Here is a 15,342-nt window from a genome sequence, read left to right on the forward strand (position 1 = left end):
CACACACACACACACACACACACACACACACATTTTCCATGACTGGTATTGCACCTCCTACCTATACACAATCTAGAGTGCTCTGTAATACTCACAAGTGCCACTGGAGAAGTCTGACTGTTGGGGGAGTGATTGCACATTTGTCATGTTTTTGTCATGTTGCTTTTGTGATGACCTCATTAGTGTGCTTCATGCAGGATGCATCTGTAAACACTGTTATAAGGAAATATACTCAATCATGTGTATATTAAAGTTGGAAAATCTATTGAGGTAATGGTCAGGATTGTGTAATAGGTTATAATTGACTGAACTTGTATAAAATGAGGCTTACATAAATTAAGGTGTATCTCCTTAGACAGGACTATTTTATTATTATCTTTTACATATTTAATTTTTGCATATCTAATTTTACATTACACATTTTAAGGTTGGAAATTATTTTGTGGGATGCTCAAAAGGGTAGAGTACTTACATACAAAATATAAAATGTAGTAAACGTATAACACTTGTTATGATGTTTGGTTATGTAAGAAACATATTTTATGTATTTTATGCATTTTATATATATATATATATATATATATATATATATATATATATATATATGTATATTTGTTTTTTTATTGTAAAATATTGTACTGAATTCATAGATATACAGACTTTTAGCCTGATGGTATGGTTTTAGTTTTAGGATCCTTTTTAACCCACTTATGTATGTAGATAATGCTATTAGGGGTTAAAACAGTGAATCACTTTTTATACAAAGATAGACTATTTTATACATACAAGCCCTTATTGTGCAGTTCTTTTATTGGTCTTATATCAATAACAATTCTTGGAGTTCACTTCGCTCTTATATTTGAAAGTACAAGTGATCTGACTCCAACATAGTGTTAACCTAGTGAGAAATTTTCTGTTCATTAATAATGAGCAATGCCTAACCCCCTAGTTTTATTGGCTGGCAGAAACTTGACTAAGCTAAGGACTGTATATAAATGCTAAAATTGTGAATGAATTGTTTTGCCTGAAGACTTCTCACCACTGGTGTGATGAAACACACTTTGTTTTACTGAGTTTTTATTATTTTTTAGTATCTTGCAGTACTTATCTAATAAAGGACAATTTTATTCAGTTTTGGAGTCACCTCACATTCTTCTGGAGGCACACTGGTTGTAATTGTTGCTTTACTTTTCCTGGTTTGTGACTGTTATAAGGAAGGTGTGTACACATTTTAGTACTTCCTTTGCAGGGGAAATAGAGACAGCAGTAGGTATTACACCTAGACATACAGGTTTTCCATGATGGTTATCACATTTTCTACAAATGTAGCTTACACAATCTAAAAACACTGTAATACTTGCAAGCACCAGAGGAAAAGTCAAACCCTGAGGGGAGAGATATCACTTTTGGCAGAATGACCTCACTACAAGTGTGACAAATGTGGTCATGTGACAGCATTACATCATTTTCTTTCTGTAAGGGATATGTGTGCCAGTGATTGCTGTAGTATGTCAACAACAGGCAGCATGTTTTCTTAGCAGTTAATACATATGTTATGGAAGTAACGTGGAAGCAAATGTTATAATTTATCTGAATAAAAGCATTGTTATGTAACAGATTACCACTGATTTTAGTAAGAGGGATCAACAACTATATGTTTACAAAGCCAATGTGCCTGACAACCATGTTAGTGATATGTACAGTCACAATAACACTGACACAATGTACTCAGAGCAGTAATGCATGCATTTCAAATAACTACCCAAGACCAAAAGCTAAATATCATTGCCTGATTCACAAGTACCACATGACCATGTTGAGGTTCAATAGGTACAGTGCACCCTTAAATGGATGACCTCATCACTGTTGATAAGCTGGATGTTTATGCTAAAAAGTATTTGAAGTGCACAATAACACTATACAGATACACATCATATATGTCTTTGCAGAATAGGATACACAGCATGAGGGTAAAGGACACACCCACAGCACCCTACATATGTAGTTACACAATGTACAAAGCACACTCTCAAAGTCATGCAACTCAGGTCAATGCACACCAAATATGACATACTGCAGGTATGTTAGCAGCAGGTGATAATTGTGTGGACAAAATGTCATATTTCCTGTTGATACTAGGATTTGCTAGTGTCACAGAGCATGACTGTAATTCTATCCTATAATTAGAAGTATACATAAGATACATAGAGGTGGTTATGAAGTGGCCAATGGTATATGACAGTAATAACTGTAACACTATTGAAGCAGTGATGGAACTGAACCGTCTACCTATTCACTTAAGCACTCCATACAGCACATTATCAGCAGCCAGCATCACAGAAGAATACTGAGTACAAGTAAAACATATAGCATCTATGAAGGGATTACATCAGCAGTGTATTGCCAATGAGATTTGTCAGGTAAAATTAGTTTTCCAGACAATCAGGGCTTGTAAAAGTTGCCAGTACATGCATGTTTAAAACAATCATGACTCTGTTGGAAGTCACACTTGCAGAAGTTAGGCATTGCTGCAGTTGAACAAACTACATAAATATTTATGCATTCCTGAGAGTAGTGTCAAACATGCAGGTGCCACAGGAGACATCTGACATTCAAGTAGTTTCATTTCACTTACAAAACAGCCTCATTAGTGTGTTGAACCAGGGGTGTAGGCAAACAATATAAATAATTGTGTGTTGTTATTGATGCTGCAGAAAAAAACTTGCTATTTGAAGAATGGAAACATTCCTAACAAATATTTGCAACACCTCCCCTCTAAAACATTAAATAGCTATCTTTACATCCATGACACTGTTATTTTAAGCATGAATGTACAAATTTGTGGACATAATATTGTCTAAAGAAGCAAAGTTTCTTTTAAATAATGCATATAAAATTAAAATGTTTACGTTATGATCAGTATGCATGGATACATCCTTGTGTAATAATGAAGTTGTGGATGTGAAAGTTGGCCTTAGGGGATGGTGTAGTCATCTTTGATTTTAAAAAATACAACCGGAGTATAGGTTGAATGCGCACATGCTCCCCTAACTGTAAACAACCTCACACATACACATATATATGCATACAGCGATACCACATTGGATATTGAACCTCCTACCTATCTAGGTTGCCCAACCTAGACAGCACTGTACTAGTTGCAAGCACCATAGGAGAAGCCAAACTCTCATAGGAAAGAGAGATTGCACTTTTGTCAGGATGGCCACATTAGTCTGTTTCATGCAGAATGTTTCTGTAAAACTTTTTAGAAAAAAGCTATGTACACATTTAAATATAGCCTTTCTAGGGGAAACAGAGACAAGAACAAGCACCTCTCTCTCACTCTCTCACACACACACACACACACACACACACACACACACACACACACACACACACACACACACACACACATTTTCCATGACTGGTATTGCACCTCCTACCTATACACAATCTAGAGTGCTCTGTAATACTGTAATACTCACAAGTGCCACTGGAGAAGTATGACTGTTGGGGGAGTGATTGCACATTTGTCATGATTTTGTCATGTTGCTTTTGTGATGACCTCATTAGTGTGCTTCATGCAGGATGCATCTGTAAACACTGTTATAAGGAAATATACTCAATCATGTGTATATTAAAGTTGGAAAATCTATTGAGGTAATGGTCAGGCTTGTGTAATAGGTTATAATTGACTGAACTTGTATAAAATGAGGCTTACATAAATTAAGGTGTATCTCCTTAGACAGGACTATTTTATTATCTTTTACATATTTAATTTTTGCATATCTAATTTTACATTACACATTTTAAGGTTGGAAATTATTTTGTGGGATGCTCAAAAGGGTAGACTACTTACATACAAAATATAAAATGTAGTAAACGTATAACACTTGTTATGATGTTTGGTTATGTAAGAAACATATTTTATGTATTTTATGCATTTTATATATATATATATATATATATATATATATATATATATATATATATATATATATATATGTATATTTGTTTTTTTATTGTAAAATATTGTACTGAATTCATAGATATACAGACTTTTAGCCTGATGGTATGGTTTTAGTTTTAGGATCCTTTTTAACCCACTTATGTATGTAGATAATGCTATTAGGGGTTAAAACAGTGAATCACTTTTTATACAAAGATAGACTATTTTATACATACAAGCCCTTATTGTGCAGTTCTTTTATTGGTCTTATATCAATAACAATTCTTGGAGTTCACTTCGCTCTTATATTTGAAAGTACAAGTGATCTGACTCCAACATAGTGTTAACCTAGTGAGAGATTTTCTGTTCATTAATAATGAGCAATGCCTAACCCCCTAGTTTTATTGGCTGGCAGAAACTTGACTAAGCTAAGGACTGTATATAAATGCTAAAATTGTGAATGAATTGTTTTGCCTGAAGACGTCTCACCACTGGTGTAATGAAACACACTTTGTTTTACCGAGTTTTTATTATTTTTAGTATCTTGCAGTACTTATCTAATAAAGGACAATTTTATTCAGTTTTGGAGTCACCTCACATTCTTCTGGAGGCACACTGGTTGTAATTGTTGCTTTACTTTTCCTGGTTTGTGACTGTTATAAGGAAGGTGTGTACACATTTTAGTACTTCCTTTGCAGGGGAAATAGAGACAGCAGTAGGTATTACACCTAGACATACAGGTTTTCCATGATGGTTATCACATTTCCTACAAATGTAGCTTACACAATCTAAAAACACTGTAATACTTGCAAGCACCAGAGGAAAAATCAAACCCTGAGGGGAGAGATATCACTTTTGGCAGAATGACCTCATCAGTGTGTGTCAGAGAAGCAGTTACTATAAAAATAAAGATAATGGAAATGTGAGAAAAGTTCAATGTGTTTATCTCAGGTGAAGTGGATGCACCACACAGTGATACACACCATCTTGCAAACAAGTCTTCCATACTGGCTATTGAACCTCCTACCTATCTAGGCTACACAAACTTGAAATCAATATATTAAACACAAGTGCCACAACAGCTATGAGGGAGAGCTTGCACTTCTGTCAAGATGACCTCGTCAATGTGCTTCATAGAGGATGTTACTGTAAAAACTGGGATAAGGGAGCTGTGAGAACAGTTAAAGTTATTATTCTCAGGGGGAAGTGGATACACTGCCAAGTGATACATGCAGTCTCTCTCATGCATACACACACACACACACACACACACACACACACACACACACACACACACACACACACACACACACACACACACACACACACAGAGAGAGAGATAAGTCTTCCATATTGCATATTGAACATCCTACCTAAGTTACACAAACTAGACAGCAATGCATTATCTGCAAGCATGCCAGTCAAAGACACACAACATCTATGTAAAATTTTATACTAGAATATTTAAAACATTAATAGCTTGGAAGAGATAGTGCTGTGCATCCCAGCTCATGCACAATATAACATCAGTACATTTGTCTCATGTAATGACATACCTTGATAATGTAATGTACATACTGTCCTTACTGTACACTGTGATACTGGGAGTGATACTGTTATGTGTGCATATAACAAGATAACATCACTATGAATGTCACATGCAATGACATACCATGAAAATGTAATGTACATACTGCCCTTACTGTCCAATGTGATACTGTGACTGATAGTGTTATGTGTGCACATGACAATATAACATCACTATGAATGTCACATTTAATGACATACCATGATAATGTAATGTACATACTGTCCTTACTATACACTGTGATACTGTGACTGATAGTGCTATGTGTGCACATGACAATATAACATAACTATGCATGTCACATGTAATGACATACCATGATAATGGAGTGTAAATACTGTCCTTACTATACACTGTGATACTGAGAGTGATACTGGTATGTGTGCAAAAAACAATGTAACATCAATATGAATATCACATGTAATGACATACCATGATAATATAATGCACATACTGTCCTTACTGTATACTGTGATACTGTGAGCGATACTGTTATGTGTGCACAGGAAAATGTAACATCACTATGAATGTCACATGTAATGACATACCATGATAATGCAATATAGATAGTGTCCTTACTGCGCACTGTGATACCTGAGTGATGCTATGTGTGCACAGGGCAATGTAACATCACTATGATTGTCACATGTAATGACATACCTTGATAATGCAATGTACATACTGTCCTTGCTGTACACTGTGATACTGTGAGCAATACTATTACGTGTGCACATAACAATATAACATCACTATTAATGTCACTTGTAATGACATACCATGATAATGTAATGTACATACTATACTTACTGTACACTGTGATACTGTGAGTGATACTGTCATGTGTGAACAGAACAATGTAACATCACTATGAATGTCAAATTTAATGACATACCATGATAATGCAGTGTAAATACTGTCGTTACTGAGCACTGTGATACTGTGAGCAATACTGTTATTTGTGCACAGAACAATGTACATCACTATGAATGTCATATATAATGACATACCATGATAATGTAATGTACATACTGTCCTTCCTGTACACTGTGATACTGTGCATGATACTGTTATTTGTGCACAGAACAATGTACATCACTATGAATGTCACATGTAATGACAGATCATGATAATGTAATGCACATACTGTCCTTACTATACACTGTGATACTGTGAGTGACACTATGTGTTCACAGGACAATGTAACATCACTATAAATGTCACGTCTAATGACATACCATGATAATGTTATGTACATACTCCCCTTACTGTACACTGTGATACTTTGAGCGATACTGTTATGTATGCACAGGACAATGTAACATCACTATGAATGTCACATGTAATGACATACCATGATAATGTAATGTACATACTGTCCTTACTGTACACTGTGATACTGTGAGTGATACTATGTGCCCACAGGACAATATAATATAACTATGAATGTTACATGTAATGACATACCATTATAACGTAATGTACATACTGCCTTGCTGTACACTGTGATACTGTGACTGATACTGTTTTGTGTGCACATAATATAGCATCACTATGAATGTCATATGTAATGACATACCATGATAATGTAATGTACACACTCTCCTTACTGTACACTGTGATACTGTGAGCGATACTGTTATGTGTGCACAGGACATTGTAACATCACTATGAATGTTACATGTAATTACATACCTTTATAATGTAATGTACATACTGCCTTTACTGTACACTGTTATACTGTGAGCAATACCATTATGTGTACATAAGACAACGTGACATCACTATGAATGTCACATGTAATGACATACCATGATAATGTAATGTACACACTGTCCTTACTGTACACTGTTATACTGTGAGTGATACTGTTATGTGTGCACAAGGCACTGTAACATCACTATGAATGTCACATGTAATGACATACCATGATTTTCAAGCATCTTTTCAAGACTGCACTCAAATTCCACTTAAATTTGCACTGGCTTTGTCCATGTTCTAATCCAGACTAACACCCCCACCCTAACCTTCCCTCCAACCTAGACTATTAACCCAGCTATACTACTGCCACTACTAATCACAGTCAGAAATAGCTAGTTGTCTTTACATACTTTAACAACTTTTGTTACAACTTTGTTACTAATATTATAAATGACACGAAACTTAACTTGCAACATTTACTGTATATACAGTTGATAATCAGTATATTGTTATTGTATTAAAGCCAACAACCTGTAATGTTGTTTAATACTGCTACAACTTTGTATCTCTATTTCTCATGTCCATAATGTGGAGTTTTCTCCCAGGGCATACACAGAAAAAGGACCTGAGTCCAGTAGGAATTTCCAGGTAAGCAAATGTAAATAAATAAATAAATGATAATGTAATGCACACACTGTCCTTACTGTGCACCGTCATACTGTGAGTGATACTGTTATGTGTGCACAGGATATTGCAACATCACTATGAATGTTACATGTAGTGACATACCATGTTAATGTAATGCGCATACTGTCCTTACTGTACACTGTGCTACACTGTGCTACTGTGAGTGTGATACTTGGACAATGTAACATCACACATCACTATGAATGTCATGTGTAATGACATATCATGACAACGTAATGTACATACTGCCCTTTCTGTACATTGTGATACTGTGAGCGATATTGTTATGTGTGCACAGGACAATGTAACATCAATATGAATGTCACATGTAATGACATACCATGATAATGTAATACACATACTGTCCTTACCATACACTGTGATACCATGAGCGATGCTGTGTGTGCACAGGACAATGTAACATCACTATGAATGTCACATGTAATGACATACTATGATAATGTAATGTACATACTGTCCTTACTGTACTCCGTGATACTGTGCATGATACTGTTATGTGTGCACAGGACAATGTAACATCACTATGAATATCACGTGTAATGACATATCATGACAACGTAATGTACATACTGCCTTTTCTGTACATTGTGAGACTGTGAGCGATACTGCTATGTGTGCAGAGGACAATGTAACATCAATATGAATGTCACATGTAATTACATACCATGATAAAATAATGCACATACTGTCCTTATCGTACACTGTGATACCATGAGTGATGCTGTTATGTGTGCACAGAACAATGTAACATCACCATGAATGTCACATGTAATGACATGCTATGATAATGTAATGTACATACTGTATTTACTGTACTCCGTGATACTGTGCATGATACTGTTATGTGTGCACAGGACAATGTAATATCACTATGAATGTCACATATAATGACATACCATCATACCATAATGTACATACTGTCCCTACCGTACATTGTGATACTATGACCAATATTATGTGCACACAGAACAATGTACCATCACTAAGAATATCACATGTAATGACATACCATGATAATGCAGTGTAGATAGTGTACTCACTGTGCACTGTGATACATGAGCAATGCTGTTATGTGTACACATGACAATGTAACATCACTATGATTGTCACATGTAATGACATACCATGATAACGTAATGTACATAATGCCCTTACTGTACACTGTGATGCTGTGAGTGATACTGTTATGTGTGCACAGGACAATGTAACGTCACTATGAATTTCACATGTAATGACATACCATGATAATGTAATGTACATCTTGTCCTTACTGTACACTGTGATACTGTGCATGATACTGTTATGTGTACACAGGAAAATGTAAAATCACTATATCTGTCACATGTAATGACATACCATGATAATGCAATGGTACATACTGTCCTTATTGAACACTGTGATACTGTGCATGATACTGTTATGTGTGCACAGGACAATATAACATCACTAGGAATGTCACATGCAATGACATTCCATGATAATGCAGTGTAGAAATTGTTCTTAATGTACACTGTGATACTGTGAGTGATACTGTTATGTGTGCACAAGACAATGGAACATCACTATGAATGTCACATGTAATGACATAGCATGATAATGTAATGTACATACTATCCTTACTGTACACTGTGATACTGTGAGTGATACTGTTATGTGCCCACAGGACAATGTAACATCACTATGAATGTCACGTTTAATGACATACCATGATAATGTAATGTACATACTGCCTTTGCTGTACACTATGATACTGTGAACGATACTGTTATATGTGCACATGACAATATAACATCACTATGAATGCCATATGTAATGACATACCATGATAATGTAATGTACACACTGTCCTTACTGTACATTGTGATACTGTGAGCGATACTGTTATGTGTGTACAAGACAATGTAACATCACTACGAATGTCACATGTAATGACATACCATGATTTTCAAACATCTTTGAAGACTGCACTCAAATTCCACTTAAATTTGCGCTGGCTTTGTCCTTGTTCTAATCCAGACTAACACCCCCACCTAGACTCTTGACCCAACTTTACTACCGCCACTACTAATCACAATCAGAAATAGCTAGTTGTTTTTACATAATTCAATCTTTTCTGACAACTTTGTTACTAATATTATAAACAAGAAACTATCTTAACTTGTAACATTTACTGTATATACAGTTGATAATCAATATCTTGTTATTGTATTTAAGCCAACAAACTGTAATGTTGCTTACTATTGCTGCAACTTTGTATCTCTATTTATCATGTCCATAATGTGGAGCTTTTCTCCCAGAGCATATGCAGAAATTGGACCTGCATCCAGTAGGAGTTTCCCGATAAACAAATGTAAATAAATAAATAAATAAATTATATTGTAATGTACATACTGTCCTTACTGTGCACTGTTATACTGTGAGTGATACTGTTATTTGTGCACAGGACAATATAACATCACTATGAATGTCACATGCAATGACATACCATGATAATGTAATGTACATACTGTCCTTACTGTACACTGTGATACAATGAGCGATACTGTTATGTGTGCACAGAAGAATGTAACATCACTATGAATGTCCCATGTAATGACATACCATGATAATGTAATATACATACTGTCTTTTCTGTGCACTATTATACTGTGAGCGATACTGTTATGTGTGCACAAGAGAATGTAACATCACTATGAATGTCTCATATAATGAAGTACCTTGATAATGTAAAGCACATTCTGTCCTTACTCTAGAGTGTGATACTGTGAGTGATACTGACAACATGACATGAGTATGTTTGTCACATGTATTGACATACCATGATAACATAATGTACATACTATCCTTACTGTACACTGTGATACTGTGAGCGATATTGTTATATGTGCACAGAAACATGTAACATCACTATGAATGTCACATGTAATGACAGGATCTATATTAGATCAGCGAATGCTTAAACTAGCGAATGCTGATTGATTGACCTTATTTTAGCGAAAGTGAAAAATAATGAAGCAGCAGAAACCCAAATTTTTTCCTAGGGAAAGAATTCGGTTATCCATTTCTGTTGCTTTGGTATTTTCAGTGCTGTGGTGGAAAGTTACCGGTTGGATTCAGGTAAGTGTGCGATTGTGTGGATGTGAGTGTTAGGGTGATTTAGGTGAGTTAGGGTTAGCGCTCAGGTTAGGTATGTGTGCGATTGTATGGACATGAGGGTTAGGGCAGATTTAGGTGAGTTAGGGTTAGGGAGCAGGTGAGGTGATTGTGCGATAGTGGTGGACCTTAGGGTTAGGGTTTGGGTTAAGGTAAGTTGGTAGTTAGTGGTGTGTGCATAGTTTAGTGTAGGGTTAGGTGTCAGATTTTAGGTGTATGTGTGTGGATTTCTGTTTGTTTGGTGTGCTTGTGTTGTGTGTATGTGTTTTGGATCAGCAATTTTTTTCCCTAGGAAAAAAAATCGCTGATCTGACAGTTCGAGATTGTAAGCTTTCACTTACATAAGGTCGATCAATCAGCATTCGCTTTTTTAAGCATTCGCTGATATAATATAGACCCTAATGAGATACCCTGATTATTCAATATCGATAGTGACCTAACTGTGCACTGTGATATGTGAGTGATGCTGTTATGTGTGCACAGGTCAAGGTAACATCACTATGACTGTCACATGTAATGACATACCTTGATAATGTAATGCAGATACTGTCCTTACTGTACACTGTGATATTGTGAGTAATACTATTATGTGTGCACAAAACAATATAAAATCACTCTTAATGTCACATGCAATGACATACTTTGATAATGTAATTCACATATTGCCCTTTACTGTACACTGTGATACTGTGAGTGATACTGTTATGTGTGCACAGGACAATGCAACATCAGTATGAATGTCAAATGTAATGACATACCATGATAATGTAATGCACATACTGTCCATACTGTACACTCTGACACTGTGAGTGATACTGTTATGTGTGAATGGGACAATATAACATCACTATGAATGTCGCATCTAATGACACACATTGCTAACATAATGTACATACTGTCCTTACTCTACAGTGTGGTACTGTGAGTGATAGTGACAACATAACATCAGTATGTTTGTCACATGTAATGACATACCATGATAATGTAATATACATACTGCCCTTACTGTACACTGTGATTCTGTGCATGATACTGTTATGTGTACACAGGAAAATGTAAAATCACTATATCTGTCACATGTAATGACATACCATGATAATGTAATGTACATATTGTCCTTACTGTACACTATGATACTGTTATTTGTATGCAGGACAATATAACATCACTATGAATGTCACATGTAATGACATACCATGATAATGTAATGTACATATTGTCCTTACTGTACACTGTGATACTATGACCAATATTGTTATATGTGCCCCGAACAATGTACCATAACTATGAATGTCACATGTAATGACATACCATGATAATGCAGTGTAGATAGTGTCCTTACTGTGCACTGTGATACTGTGAGCAATGCTATTTTTGTGTGCACATAATATGACATCACTCTTAACGTCACATATAATGACATACCTTAATAATTTAATGTACATACTGTCCTTACTGTACACTGTGATACTGTGAGCAATACTGCTATGTGTGCACAGGACAGTGTAACATCACTATGAATTTCACATGTAATGGCATAGCTTGATAATGTAATGCACGTAGTGTCCTTACTGTACACTCTGACACTGTTAGTGATACTGTTTTGTGTGAAAGGGACAATATAACATCACTATGAATGTCACATCTAATGACATACCTTGATAATGTAATGTACATACTGTCCCTACTCTACAGTGTGATACTGTGAACGATAGTGACAACATAACATCAGAATGTTTGTCACATGTAATGACATACCATGATAATGCAATATAAATACTGACCTTACTGTACACTGTGGTACTGTGACTGATATTGCTATGTGTGCACAGAACAATGTAAAATCACTATGAATGTAACATGTAATGACATACCATGATAATGTAAGGTACATACTGTCCTTATTGTATACTGTGATACTGCTATTTGTGAACAGATCAATATAACATCACTATGAATGTCGCATGTAATAACATACCATTATAATGTATTGTACATATTGTTCTTACTGTACACTGTGATACTATGACTGATATTGTTTTGTGTGCACCGAACAATGTACCATCACTATGAATGTCACATGTAATGACATACCATGATAATGCAGTGTAGATAGTGTCCTTACTGTGCACTGTGATACATGAGCGATGGTGTTATGTGTGCACCAGACAATGTAACATCACTATGATTGTCACATGTAATAACATACCTTGATAATGCAATGCTGTCCTTATTGTACACCGTGATACTGAGTGATACTGTTTTTTGTGCAAAGGGCAATGTAACATCACTATGAATGTCACATGTGATGACATACCATGATAATTTAATGTACATACTGTCCTTACTCTAAACTGTGATACTGTAAGTGATACTGTTATGTGTGCAAAGGACAATGTAACATTAATATGAATGGCACATGTAACAACATACCATGATAATTTAAAGCGCATACAGTCCTTATTGTACACTGTGACACTGTGAGTGATACTGTTATATGTGCACAGAACAATGTAACATCACTATGAATGTCACATGTAATGATATACCATGATAATGTAATGTACATACTGTCCTTACTGTACACTGTACTTCTGTGAGTGATACTATTATGTGTGCACAGGACAATGTAACTTCACTATGAATGTCACATGGAATGACATACAATGATAATGCAGTGTACATACTGTCCTTAATGTACACTGTGATACTGTGCGTGGTACTATGCGTGCACATAATAATATTGCATCACTATGAATGTCACATGTAATGACATACCATGATAATGCAGTGTAAATACTGTTGTTACTGTGCAATGTGATACTGTGAGCTATACTGTTATGTGTGCACAGGACAATGTAACATCACTATGAGTGTCACATGTAATGACATACCATGATAATGTAATGCACATACTGTCCTTACTGTACACAGTGATACTGTGAGCGATACTGTTATGTGTGCACAGGACAATGTAACATCACTATGAATGTCACGTGTAATGACATATCATGACAACGTAATGTACATACTGCCCTTACTGTACACTGTGATACTGTGAGCAATACTGTTATGTGTGCACAGAACAATGTAACATCACTATGAATGTCATGTGTAATGACAGACCATGATAATGTAATGTACATACTGTCCTTACTGTACACTGTGATACTGTGAGCGATAATGTTATGTGTGCACAGGACAATGTAACATCACTATGAATGTCACGTGTAATGATATAACATGATAATGTAATGCACATACTGTCCTTACTGTACACTGTGATACTGTGAGCGATACTGTTATGTGTGCACAGGACAATGTAACTTCACTATGAATGTCACGTGTAATGACATACCATGACAATATAATGTACATGCATCCCTTACTGTACACTGTGAAACTGTGAGTGATACTGTTATATGTGCACAGGACAATGTAACATCACTATGAATGTCCCATGTAATGACATATTATGATAATGTACTGTAAATACTGCTGTTACTGTGCACTTTGATACTGTGAGCAATACTGTTATGTGTGCACAGAACAATGTACATCACTATGATAGTCACATGTAATAACATACCATGATAATGTAATGTACATACTGTCCTTACTGTACACTGTGATATGGTGCATGATACTGTTATTTGTGCACAGGACAATGTAACATCACTATGAATGTTACATGTAATGACATAGCATGATATGTAATGTACATACTGTCCTTACTATACACTGTGATACTGTGAGTGAAACTGTTATGTGCTCACAGGACAATGTAACATTACTATGAATGTCACTTGTAATGACATACCATGATAACATAATGTGCATACTGCCCTTATTGTACACTGTGATACTGTGCTCGATACTGTTATGTGTACACAGTACAATGTGACATCACTATGAATGTCGCATGTAATGACATACAATGATAATTTAATGTACCTACTGTCCTTACTGTACACTGTGATATTGTGAGCAATACTGTTATGTGTGCACAGGACAATATAATATCACTGTGTCTGTCACATGTAATGACATACCATAATAATGTAATGTACGTACTGTCCTTACTGAACACTGTGGTACTGTGCGTGATACTGTTATGTGCGCACAGGACAATATAACATCACTAGGATTGTCACATGTAATGACATTCCATGATAATGCAGTGTAGAAACTGTCCTTAATGTACACTGTGATACTGTGAGTGATACTGTTATGTGTGCACAAGACA

Source organism: Protopterus annectens, chromosome 5.part1 (genome assembly GCF_019279795.1).
Source record: "Protopterus annectens isolate FY-2018-M chromosome 5.part1, PAN1.0, whole genome shotgun sequence".
Classification (NCBI taxonomy): domain Eukaryota; kingdom Metazoa; phylum Chordata; order Ceratodontiformes; family Protopteridae; genus Protopterus; species Protopterus annectens.